Source organism: Beta vulgaris, chromosome 9, assembly GCF_026745355.1.
Source record: "Beta vulgaris subsp. vulgaris cultivar EL10 chromosome 9, EL10.2, whole genome shotgun sequence".
In the NCBI taxonomy this organism is placed as follows: Eukaryota; Viridiplantae; Streptophyta; class Magnoliopsida; order Caryophyllales; family Amaranthaceae; genus Beta; species Beta vulgaris.
The window spans coordinates 43,456,328-43,470,614 of record NC_079210.1 but is presented as its reverse complement, the minus strand read 5'-3'; the positions used below and the strand labels follow the sequence as shown (position 1 = coordinate 43,470,614).

At 32.4% G+C, this 14,287-nt stretch overlaps 1 long non-coding RNA gene across 1 annotated transcript; it reads right to left on the bottom strand.

Moving 5' to 3' along the window:
- Positions 1-8,087: 8,087 nt before the first annotated feature.
- LOC109136071 (uncharacterized) lies at positions 8,088-13,128 on the bottom strand. The gene is made up of 3 exons (XR_002040836.2): positions 12,908-13,128; positions 10,736-10,872; positions 8,088-8,752 (listed from the first exon to the last, which is right to left on the bottom strand). It is a non-coding gene; the product is annotated as an uncharacterized LOC109136071 (long non-coding RNA).
- Between the last annotated feature and the right edge of the window lie 1,159 nt (positions 13,129-14,287).

Here is a 14,287-nt window from a genome sequence, read left to right as displayed (position 1 = left end):
GCTGAAAAAAATTTCCCTTTGAACAACAACATATTTTGAGCATTGCTTTGAGTCATAGGTTCCTTAATCACTCAATTTTTTGGGCGTTGGAAAATAATGGTAGATACTCGGTGAAGTTGGCTTATAAGGATTTATTTCATGATAAGAATGATGTTTCGATGGCTTTAAGCTCCACGGCTAGCTCCCTTTGGAATCACATATGGAACTTTTCTCTGTTGCCTAGGGTGAAGTTATTCGCATGAAGGGCGTGTAGTAATGCACTCCCTACAAAGTGTGGTTTGAGTTTGTGTATTCCTAGCTTGAATTTAATGTGCAGAGTGTATAGAGTGGAAGAGGAGTCAACTTTATACGCTCTCAAGGAGTGCATATTGGCTCAGCATATCTGTCAAGTTAGCGAGTTGGAGAGTGTTTCAAGTAGGGGCTTTGCGACTCTTATTGACTTGTAGGAGTGGGTTCCCGGAGAGCTGTGACCCAGACTCAATGACTGGGAGCATTTCACTACCCTGTCGTGGGCTGTGTGAGGGGCTAGGAACAAATGGGTCATGGGTGGGGATGTTGAAGATCTGGCTGATGTTTGTGGTTATGCGAGTAAGGTCTGAAGGGAGGCAAAGGAAGTTGTTGGCAAGGTGAAGGGTGAGGCTGCTGGGCAAAGTGGGGAGCCAGCAGGTGGGCTTCGTGGGCTTGTAGGGGAGATGCAGCGGTTCAACAGGAGGTATGAAAGGATCCAAGTGAGGGGTGGGTTAAAATGAACGTGGATGTGGGTGTGAAGTAAGGCATGGCGACTGGTTTGGAGTTTGTTTGCGAGATGTGCAAGGTGAGGTTGTGTGTTGTGGAGCTAGGAACATCGAAGGCGTAACTGAGGTGAGGTTGGCTGAAGCTCTTATAGTGAGATGGAGTTTCAAAGTTGCCAAGTCTTTGGGGGTTCATAAAGTGGTAGTGGAGAATGACAACTTGCAAGTGATCAATACTTTGCGGAGTAAGGAATCGGGAGCGAGCACTTTTTTCTTAATTATTGCAGACATTTTTTCTCTTGTAGCTAATTTTGATGATATTTTGTGGTCTTGAGTTAAACGTATATATAATAATGTTGCCCATTTGTTAGCTCATCATTCCCTTATGGAGATGAGTCAATGTATTTGGGACAATGAATTTCCTAGCTATGTTGGTTCTAGTGTTCATTCCGATTTAATGAAGTAAGCTCTCCTTTGGTGGGTTCTATTAAAAAAAGATTTGAGAATAACATACACAATAGCGTTAATTCCTTCAAGATCAACACTGTAACGAAGAAATTAAATTGGAATTGACCTTCAAGAATAATACCTTTGCTGCCTAGATCTTGTATAACGATCTACAGGATGAGCAATCTTGAAGCCTGAAATATGACATTAGAAGGGATGAGTGAGTCTTTTAGTGATGATTGTGAGTTTAAGTGTTTGATTATGTGTTGTAAGTGTATCAAGAAGTATGTGTAGAAGTCATAGGGGAAAAGTATTTGAAAGCATGGGAAAAACGTTCGAAGATACGTAGCCATTTGATGGCTCGTGCGTCCAACGTAGAGATGATAATCTGCGGGCTTAGGCAGAACACGGGCCAAGCTGTTCTTAAAATATTTTTCCGGCATGCCTAATAATGCATGACCACAGCCTTTTTGCAAAATTGACTTTGTTGCCCTTTCCCGTTTGAAAAACTGGTCGGGATTGCCTGCGGGCTGACGAGACTTAAAAGTGTCTGATAAGAAGCATCTTTATTAGTTCAATAATCAATTTCTTAAAATAATCTTCGTTAGTCCAACAATTGGTAGAAAACCGTTATTTGTGGTTTACTAGTTTTTTAAACTAATTTAAGTTAACAAAATACCGAGTTATACTTAGCAAACCACAATACATTAATGAAAAGTCGAACATACCTCTCATCATTAATTTTTAGTTGTATATGCCAAATTTTCCTAAAATATGAGTAATTGTGATTTAACTTTTTATGTTGTTTTTTGTGGCATTTAAGAATAATCATCTATGTAAAATCATAAACAAGTCGAGCAGGCTAAGCCATATTAAATTTTGCTACAACCATACGCGCCCATTTCTATTGGGTTGCTAAGCCCACTTATCTAGTGGGCCGGACGGGGTGGGTTTGTTGGGTCGTCCCTCCCATGAACAACTCTAGTCCAGTGCACTTGTTTTGCATTTTTGGAGATTGTGTACAGCATCAACGTTGCGTGCGCACGATATGGTGCGTTAGACGCAACGTTGATCTGGCCGGTTTTTTATTGTTTTAATATTCTTGTTTTTATCTTTTGATGAAATCTATCATATGAAATCTGAAACCAACTATTTTTAGGGAAAAAATCTGATTTTTGAAATATTTTTTAAAAACTAATTATCGGAAATAATTGATATCAAAAATATAATTAATTGGTTCTAGTGCCCATTCCAATTTAATGAAGTAAGCTCCCCTTTGGTGGATTCTATTAAAAAAAAAAGATTTGAGAAGAATATACACAATAGCGTTAATTCCTTCAAGATTTACACTGTGACGAATAAATTAAATTGGAATTGACCTTCAAGAATAATACCTTTGTTGCCTGGATCTTGTATAACGGTCTACATGATGAGCAATCTTGAAGCCTAAAATATGAAATTAGAAGGGATGAATGAGTCTTTTAGTGATGATTGTGAGTTTAAGTGTTTGATTATGTGTTGTAAGTGTATCAAGAAGTATGTGTAGAAGTCATAGGGAAAAAGTATTTGAAAGCATGGGAAAAACGTTCGAAGATACGTAGCAATTTGATGGCTCGTGCGTCCAGCATAGAGATGATAATTTGCGGGCTTAGGCAGAACACGGGCCAAGCTACTCTTAAAATATTTGTCCGGCAGGCTTAATAATGCATGACCACACCCTTTTTGCGGGCTTGACTTCGTTGCCTTTACCCGTCTAAAAAACTAGTCAGGATTGCCTGTGGCTAACTGGCCTTAAAAGCGTCGGATAAGAAGCATCTTTATTAGTTCAATAATCAATTTCTTAAAATAATCTTCAATGGTCCAACAATTGGTAGAAAACCGTTATTTTGGTTTACTAGTTTGTTAAACTAATTTAAGTTAACAAAATACCTAGTTATACTTAGCAAACCACAATATATTATAACAAAGCTCTCAATCATTAATTTTTAGTTGTATATGCCAAATTTTCCTAAAATATGAATAATTTAAATTTAAATTTTTATGTTGTTTTTTGGGGCTTATAAGAATAATTATCTATGTAAAATTATAAACGAGTTGGGCAGGCCAAGCCATATTAAAATTTGCTACAACCATACTCTCCCATTTCAATTTATTGGGCTGCTAAGCCGACTTATCTAGTGGGTCGGATGGGGCGGGTTTGGTGGGTCGTCCCTCCCATGAGTAACAATAGTCCAGTGCACGTGTTTTGCATTTTTGGACATTGTGTACGGCATCAACGTTGCATGCGCACAATATGGTGCGTCAGACGCAACGTTGATCTGGCCGGTTTTTTATTGTTTTAAAATTCTTTTTTTATCTTTTCATGAAATCTATCATTTGAAATCTGAAATCAGTTATCTTTAGGAGCAAAATCTGATCTTCGAAATATTTTTAAATACTAATTATCGGGAATAATTGATATCAAAAATATAATTAATTGGGCCTTTAAAATTAGGCTTGGATTCAATAAACATACTTTATAATTAGCTTGTTCGGTTGCTCTTTCTTTGGACTAGACCAATTAGAACGACAATATGTTTTTGGGTACTCAATGGAGAGACACGATATTGTGTTTACACCGACTATAGCATCCGCCTTTGAAATTGCCTATTATACAACAATATTAACAATAAGATAAGGCTTGAACACAACGACAATCGGCAATCTATTCTATATATCTAAAATCCAAAGCAAACAAATGACATGCTGTCACATGTTCTCCCCCTCCCAAGAAATTGACACAATCTATCTATATCTATACTAATATATTAAAAGGCGTTCATAAAAAAGTTTGTGTGCCACGTGGCACTCTCCTATAAGGCTCTAATGCAATATTTCAAGTCAAACCCACAATTTAAAAAATAATAGTGTGTAGTTACAAGGAATTGAACACGTGACCTTTGAAATGAAAAGTGTAAGCTTAACCATTAATCCAATATAACACCATTGTTTAGTATTTCAAAATAAAATATCATAAGGTCTTATTAATATATCTCATTAAAAAAATTGCATAAGTAGTTAGATAGTTAACCTTTTTATGATAACAACAAGAGACTATTATAGACATAAACTCTTACTTCAATTCCTTATAGAAAGTTAAGTTATTGCTTTCATTCTCAAACTTTTAAGGGTTTATTTTTCAAAATTCGTGCAATTACTTATCATGTCATTATGTCAATTTTTCCTCACTTGACAAAAAACTTACGAAAGTAACAACCCGAAGCACCGACCAGGACACTCACTAGTTAAACAATAAAAATGTGTGTGTTAAGACTCGAACCCACAACCTCTCCTTTTCAAATACAAATACACTAACCAACTAATCTACAAGCTTATATCAATTATTTATTTGTAAGTGGAAGTAATTATGCTTCTTAAGTTGACAAACAAATTCAACTCCTACATTATAGATGAGTAAATGAGTAATATATTAATATATCCTTGTGTTACAAGTTATATTACCTATCAAATTTTTGTTTACCATAATAGTGATAATAAAATATCAAATCAACTTTGGTGCATTATAATAATATCTAATGGACCCACCAACCCTTAATTAATTTATACTTAGCCTTTTACTACCTTCGTTTCCTAAAGATCTTCCTTGTTACTGTTACTACAGATACCAATGAGAATCAAGTTGTGTGGGGTGTGGGGTGGGTAAAGTAGGAGAGAGAAAGGAGTTAAGATAAATAAACAAATAAAAAAGGGTTAAAGTAGAAGAGATAAAGGTAGTAAAATTGAATTAATAATGTAATGGTGGACCATATGATAGGGACATGAGAGGGTAAAACGGGGAAAAAAATTTCCAAATAAGGAATAAAGTAAAAGAGAGAAGATCTTTTGGAAACGCACTTGAACGGAAAGAGGGAAGATCTTTAGGAAACGGAGGGAGTACAAAATAAAAAGACACAACATTACTACCTATTCGAAGGAGAAATTTGAGAAAAAATATATTGTAGTTAATTTCAATTAATTATAGGTAAGAACGAAAATGGAACGTGTCTTTATGACTTGAAAAATGATATTACAAACTTTGTCGTGTTGAATCAAGTAATTTGAAGGACTGGTCCATTGTCTGATATTAGTTCGTGCGCGGGTAAATTGATCTTAAATATATAGACACTTATAAACTTATACAGGACTGATCTATTTAATATAAAAAATTACCCTTTAGACCTGAGTAACTTTTTGTCCTAAATGGATCACGTTTACTTATATACAAGTGACTCATTAAGGTAACAATTATTCTTTGTTTAAAAATGACTCATTTTGACTTAAAAGAGTGATTCATTTTGCGAAAAGTGAATGATATCATAATAAATTAATTATGAACCCGGTACTCAATACTAATTGAAGGTTATGAAGTATTGGAGGTCGCCACGTGTCATCTAAATGTATACACTGATATGGGAGCATATCATTCAATTAATTTCAAAAAAATAACAATAAACAGATTACACGCAATGAATGGGGTTTCGCCTGGAGCAACAACTAATTTTTATTAAATACACCAGTAGCGTGTCACTATGTATAAATCTATTGCGTGGTAGGACGACGATATTACTTATTTACTTATATAGATTGCAGAAATATTAATTTATTGGTACATAATTCTAATCCAAAGAATCATTTAAGGAGAGTTGGATTAGCAGTATTTTTCAATTTCATCATATTGTCGAGTTTATGAGTTTGCTTTGTGCTGAATATGGTTCAAAAATATCAATCCAGATATCATGTAATTTGATGTTATATTTTTATATATATAGAAAAAGGTTGAGATTTAAGGCTCCCTTTTTAAAAAATATGTACAACGCCTCCAATATCCTAACTCCGGTCCTGAGTGGATAACTAAAAATATATTTGTAATATGATGTAAACCTTCGTAAATTATAAATATTGTGTCAGAGTTTTCTGAAAAGGTAAATCAAGTGATGAACTTCGCAATATACATTTTTGAATTTATATTAGAATTTTGTCGGTGAGAGCTGATGAATTTGTATTATTCTATAGTGATTTGAACAATCTGACGAATTTTACGAGATTGGATCATACAAAAAAATGTCAAAAATCTATGAAATTATGTTTTTTGTTTTTATCTGGAATCATCGCATTATTTAGCATGTGTTCAAACTTCAAACATTGAAGGCACTTGTTGTTTTTTTTTTTTTTTTTTTTTTGACGGGAGCACTTGTTGTTGAGTTATGTTGACAGTTGACATTGTTGGTGCAATGGTCTGAACTCTAAAGAATCTGATCATCTCCAGCCCATAGCAGCCTAGCTTGGCCCATTCTTGCCCAGGTTGTACGAAGTCGGTACTCCGTGTGGGCCACAAATTGAAAAATATGTCCGATGTTCGTCATGGATAAGATAAGAGGGTTATTCATCATTATTGTTGTTAAATATCTACTGTAATGAGTAGGCAAATTGAGGATCAAGTTTTTAGGTATCTCTTTGTTTCTTAGTATGGCATCTCATAATTATATACTTAAGTTCAAAAATACTCACACTTAAACTCTTTTAGCAAACAATTTAGTTGTTGGCTCGACGATGCTCCAGATTATTTATAATGTGAATTTGAATTCTTAAATAAAACACTTGAGAGAAGTGGGGAAAAAGAGATATAGGCATTGGATTGTGCTTTGAAAATAATCTTTCAATTTCTTTTAAATTTTCTACATAGTAAATTATACTAATATGAATTATTCATCAATATAACGCTCGGCTTTAAGAGAGTACATATATAAATAAATATATAATTATTTACAAAGAATATGCATGATACAATCTTGTTTTTGAAATTTAGGTTAATGCTTAATAATATGATTTGATGTAATTGAATGGTGCATTAGGGTTAATTATAGATGTTATAAGAATTTGAAGAGCCTTTTTTTTAATATAAGAGTATTGAAAGGTAGGACATGTTATTATTAGTATTAGCTTAATTAATGAGTATTAATATGTACATTTGTATTTTGTTGTTTTAAAAATAGAAATATTATCTTGTCTATAAATAATTTTTTTCTTGCAAAGAGCAACATGAGATCCTAGAGTAGTTGGTTAGTACATTTGTATCTCAATGAGAGGTAATGGATTCGAGTCTTAAAACACTCATTTTTTTATTTTAATATGTCTCATTTAATTATGTGAGGTGGAAGTACTGATAATAGGTTTTTTGCTTTGTTAAACTAAACCTCTAAATAAAATTACCTAACTGACCAGTAATTTAAGTATGATGTATGGTAGCAAGGGTCATTTTTTCACAAGGACTAAGGATAATCAGCGAAAATGTTAATTATAAATAAAATAGGCGAAGATATAGCTAAGAAATTTGTCAATTATCAACTAATAAAAACTATTAAATAAAAGGAACTAGGTAGGGTATTCACCAATTATTTCAATCATAAAATAATTAGGCAAATAAGGGGGTATTCTACAGAGAATGTTATAAATGGGGTGATCTAACAAATCTATAATTACTCTTTCAAGCTAAATAGGGTTACCTATATTAAGATTATGTCTTATTTTCATGCAACAAATCTAAACTGAAGAACATGAATAACAAGATGACTTAATAAAGCCTTTAACTAAAATCCCTATTTTCATTCAAGTTTAGTCAAGTGAACAAATAGGGAGTCAATTCTTCAATTTCATCTTCAAGCCTTCATTGAAATGACTTTTAATTAAGTTTCCATGGAGCTAGGCCAACCAAAAATAACCAACAATAATACCCCTATTGTTCATTTGATTTTGTTTCCCAAAATAACCCCAAATATGACTCAAAGGCTCATGATATCATTAATCGCTTTCATCGTTTTCCGAAGTACAATAACTACTCACAAATCGTTAAACACTAATCTAGGACAAACAAGTAAAAAGAGTGAAAATGACATGTTAAATAAGTAAGAAATTCTCGTTAATGCTCTAAGAGCCTTTAAATCTTCAAGTTTCCTTCTTAAATACTTCAAAATTTAAACTTTTCAACAAGTTTCTTTTACTTATCTCTCTAAAAGATGAGAGTTTCTCTCTCTAGAAACCCTAATTAAAATCTCTAACAAAGCTTATGGAGGCTAGCCCTCCTTTCCCCCATTTCAAAAGTTAGGTTCCATGCCTTTAAAATTATTAAACATTACATTATTAAAATTGATCGAAATACAAGAATCTCCGCAGATGTCAAGTGAAACGAGCACTCCATGCAATTATGAGCAGGTAGAAGTTTTTCAAGTCTTATGGAGCGGGCGCTCCATTACAGTTTAGAGCGGGCGCTCTCTATTGTGTCAGATGCAACTAACTTTAAACAACCATATCTCTTTCAATTTTCATCAGAATCGGAATCATAATCACTAGTTGGAAAGCTATCGAGCCAAACTTTCATCCAGCTTAATAAAAAAAAATGTTAGAGTTTCCTGAAACTTGTGATCGTTTGAATTTGACTTTTGTACACAAACCTTTTGAAAAAAAATCTTACTTTGCCAAAATTGTTCCATACTATGCTCGGTGTGTGGGGGTGGAGATGGAGACCTTTAAGGTTGATCCTACAACATCAAACACTAGCCTTTATATGCACGCGATGCGTGCGTTAATTTTAAAATTTGTTATTCTATTAGATACTCCATTCGTACTTGATTTATGATTAAACTTAAATGTGAAAAATTCAACAGTTAGATGAATTTAGATATATTAATTCGCTAATGTAAAAAAATAAAAAAAGGTTGTGAGTGATTGTTAACATTAATTTTTTGTAAATGAATATTGAACAGAGAGAACAAAAATAATGAGTTGGTTTAACAGAATTAAAGAGTATCAAAGGTAGTGAATGTTCAGACTTTTCATGCGCACGTTATCTATGCCATCTTTTTTATAAGGTATAAATATTTGTCCATTTAATTTTTGATTGAAGTATTTGATGCATATACCATTTTAAACTTGTTTTAAATGGCAAGTTGGAATGAGAATTTTTAAATGATTTGCTTTTGTAATTTTTTTCATTCCATTAATTAGATCATTAAGGGTATTTTAGTCACTTCAAAAAAGGACACCACACCTCCTCCCTTGGCTTATATAATAGAGATAGATAAGCATTACCAAATCCTATATAAAAGCCAAAATAACTAATATTCACGAATAAGATACAAATAACTCAACTGCTCTAAATTAAGCAAAATAGGCTAGATTATGATAAATGAAGAGGAAAAAGGACTAACATGGGAAAAATAAAATACATGCGGCAACATGACATGTTTTTTGTCTTGAGTTTTAGATTTATATATAGATTTTAGATGAAGATAGATAAGATAAATATTTAATATAATAAGAATAATTTGAACATGTAATAGCCTAATACCTCCTCTTATATATATTTTGGGTTTTTTTAGTCCTTTTTTGGTAGGAGGAAAGAAAAGGTCAACAAGGCATGTATAACAGTATAAGTATCTAATTAGGCAGCCTAAATCTTAAGTGTCATTTTCACTCTTTCAATTAAATAACTTTCTTCCAAATAAATATATACGTAAAAGAGACATAATCCGTACATGCTAAGTAGTTATTTTGCCAGATTTATTTTAAGCGCAATTGTGGGAATGAGATGCTACGAGTAGAAGATACTTATATCAGTGTATGACCACAAAGAATTCTTTCACGCACATATATAGTGCAAATACAATGAAGCCTTGTAAAGAAAAATAAAGAAACCATTTGCCAACCTTTTACTACTATAAAGTTCCAATATATTTTCTTTTGGGAAGAAAAAAATGACTTCTCTTAATTCATTGCGTATGGGATCAAACCTAAAATGCTTCTAAAGTTCTAATCCCATGCGCTTTGGTATCCTATAAGTAGCTTTGTGTTCTTGAATTTTAAAGAAAGTTTGGGATCACTTTGGTATCCTAATATCTAAGCTAGCTTTATGTGTGCTTGATATTTTAAGAAATTTTGAGTGGGGTGGGGGTAAAGGACCATTGAAAAGCTCAATTTTTTTTTTTAAAGGAAAAGCTCAAACCTTATTATCATGTCTAAACAGTGGCAGATCTTGACCTATTTTGTAGAGGGGGCCGAGTAAATAAATTTAAAGTTGAGCTTTTAAATTTTTTAAAAAGTTGAAAAAATATACTTAACATACTTTTAGATAAAGGGCCTTTTTAACGTAAAAGTGTCAGTTCTATTATAGGTGACTCATTTAAGGCAAAAAACCTCGCATCTTCCTATAGATTATTGTAATAACTAATACGATATTAATTATATGAGATTTTGTTATTGCTTTCTTAGCTCATAACCAACAAAATAAATATAGTAACATTCATAATTCACCAATATTTTTTCAAATAAAATTTTACTTTATAGTTAGGAATATATTTTGACAAAAAAGAAAGTTTTGATTCGAGTTGGATACATATAAGAAAAATAAAGCAAAGGAAATATAAACAATTAATATAAAAGGAATTCTCAAAATAACATAGAACAAGAGATATTGGAAAATAAAGAAGGAAGAAAGAAAACTTTGACTGTCGTTGGAGTCAAACCTTGGATCTTATGCGCACACTTGGATGGTTTGCTTACCACTATGCCATATTGCCACACCTCTATTCATTTGCTTGTTGTATGGGGGCCAGGCCCACCTCCGCCCTACCTAAGATCCGCCGTTGTGTCTACATATGTTCTACAATAATCAAAATTTTATCCCATTATTATTTTCCTGATTTCCATGCATCTTCGGATTTTTAGACATATAAGCTAATAAAAATAAGCTCATTTACCCTTAAGCATTAGAATGTAGCCCAAAAGTAAACTACAATTGTCAAAAGGAATGATTTTTTTTTGTATTGAAACATTTGATAACCCCCCCCCCCCACCAAAAAAAAACACTTAATTTACGTTAATACAATAAGAGATTGATCACGTGAAATAAATACGGCATTTTCAAAAACTTTCGATCTAAAAAGTCTAATCTATTTACATCACAATTATATATGTATAATATGATAGCATTAACTTAATTTGTTTTTTCTTAATCAGATGCAAAATATTAATTTTTTTCCAAATTAACATTAAAAAAATGGGTAATCACATCTTAAATTGATATTAGAATCATTCCTAAATATTCTCAAAGTCAGATATATACCGATGCACCAACATCCAATAAACTTTTGATACTAATGAAGACAAAAGTAGTACTATATAGTGATTTAAGCTTTCTCATAATAATAATAATAATAACATAATATAGAATCGACATTTTAAGGGTACATGATGAAAGATATTTCTTCGTAAACAATGACAACTTAGGAAATAGAAACACGCTCATCTTCATTCTTCACCCTTAACCATGTCATAGTTTTCCTTTTTTCTATTTTTTGCGTACTCTTTTAATAGCATCAATACCTCTGTCAACGTAAAATCCCATTTGTCCATGTGCAATCTTACACTGAGAAATGCTTCTTGGTCTAAACAATACTTTTACAGGAATCTATGATAAATCATAGGATGCTTTTCATCAAATACTGCTAAAATAATAGTTTGTCGTATATTGTACGTATAGATTATAAATAATGCTTTAAATGGCAGGAAATTAAAGATAAACCACTACCATATGATATGATAAGTGGATTAAAATGACTTTGCCTTTCCGCAAAGTTAATAGATTCCAATTTCTACATGTCCGGTCCTGGGGTTTTGCCCCTTTCTGTCGCCGAAAATATATAAAGACGAGGTTTCTAAATGTCCAAGTACAAATGTTCATATAGCATACTTGAGAAATCACATGTCTTGCGACAAATAAAAGATAGAAATAAAAAAAATTGAGGAATGGGGGAGTAGAGAGGAATTACATGAAAATTTATAGTTTGTTGGGTAATTATTCTATGTTAACCTCATCGGATTATATTAGCTGATTCGACTAAATTTAATATATATATATATATATATATATATATATATATATATATATATATATATATATAATAAAAAGATTGATATTCAATTTAGACGACAATAACTAGTATATATTTATACTTCTAATTTTCTACCATTTGAAATTAGGTTGTATATTTGCAAGTTGGTTTCCACATGCCTCTCTTCGAAAAGTTGGCATAAGGGATCAAAAGTTGTAGATCAATTACAATAAGCAAATGAAATATGTTTGTCATGAAACAAGAAAATAGCAGTTTGGCTAGCTGGTCAAACCTCAAAATTACTTCCTATCGCTAAACACTAAGTACAAGTTATGTGATGAGCAACTAATTAATAAAGATTGCCCTAAATGTACATTCCTCGACTCAGCCACAATCTATCTATTGTTCCATGACTCACTTCTTCACTCATCCACCAACCCACTTTGCCACCCGCCACCACCTATCTATGTCATCATGTCTCACCATCTAACCTACAACACTTGTTATTTAACAACAAATACATGTCGTTGTCTTTGTGTTAGGACTTAGGATATTTAATATCTTTGGATATCTTTTAGGGATATTTTGTGGTAGTTTACTAAATCTAGCCAAACACTTATATTATGGATACTTGATTAAAGCATACAATTAAACCCTAAAATATTTCTCTAATGGAGGTAAAAGGTGGACGAAATAAATTTATGCCCTAGAAATTTGCACTACCTAAGGCAAATGGAAAATCAATCTCCATATAGGCTAGATAGATATAAGAATTCACTTATGAATATAAAATCTTGCTTCTACCTTAGGGGTGGACGAATATTCCTTCCGCTTGCGCATATTAGGTGGAGGAAACTTTTTACTTGGTCCGAAAATTTTTGTGTTGGTGAGGGTAAGAATATGGAAGGAGTGGGAGAGGAGAGATGGTGAATGGTGAGTGTGAACTGTGGAATGAATGAAGAGCGTTGATACTATTCAAATTAAGACGACACTTACAAAAATTGAACGAGTTTTATCAACTAGGTCATACAACTTGTATATGGCATGATAAGTGACGTACGTATAATTAATCCGCTTTTTATAACCTGAAATAAATTAGCTTGGTAACATGCATGGTACATGCTTGTTTTAATTTCCACCGAAAGGGTCATGGATCATGATTGATGAATGGCAGTTTTTGCACATACAAAATTCACAAGCCTCCAGATTGTTTTGAAATCATTAGCCCTGCAAGTTTCAATAATTGGAACGTTACTCCGTCTTTATTTTTATTTTATTTTTTTGATAATTTTGCTTGTATTTTATTAATCAATAAACGAAGGAGAGAGAACCTCTACTGAGACCATGGTATCTATCTATCTATATAAATATATTAAAAGGCGTGCATAAACAAGAAACTGTGCCACCTGACGCTCTCCCTATGGTGTTTTAGTTCATGTAATCCATGTATAATAAAAAAATATAGGAAATTGCGCAATATAAGGTTTGATCCCGAGACCTCAAGTATATATACTAAAGTCTTAACCACTAAACTAAATTGTATTTAGTGTTATTATCATAAAATATTATATTAATAAATGAACTTTTCTTACCCGGAGAATAGCCCGAACCTAATAGCTAGTTCCTTCATTAAAAGTAAACTTTCATAGTGACAACTGACAAGCACACGATGGAAAAAGGAGTCACTCTATCTTCCATTAAGACATATACATACAAGAGTCTCTAAAATACAAGTAACATAGCCACAAAGTCTCAGGATACAGATATTAAAGCAAACAAAAGCTAAATCAAGCTACATAATTGCACGTAGCCTGCATCAAATTGCGCTTCAAGGCATTGTTAGAAGTTTGAGTTTCCACTCCGTTTTTATTAATTACTCCCTCCGTCCCATAATATAGTGCTTGCATTCCTTTTTGGGTGTCCCAAAATGTTGTGCTTATTTCTTTTTTATCAATTTGTTTGGACTAAATTATCCTTCATTCCTACAAAAAACTTTCCAAAATACCCCTACTTTCTTTTAAAATATGTGCCCCTATTTATTGTTGTACATCATTCCAAGGAATATTTATTACTCTTTCATTTAATTTTAAAGGAAAAAGATGAAAAAAACTAGTTCCAAGACAAAAATACCCAATAAACATTTAGTTAAATATATATTTTTGTGAAATCCTAAAACTCCTTCCA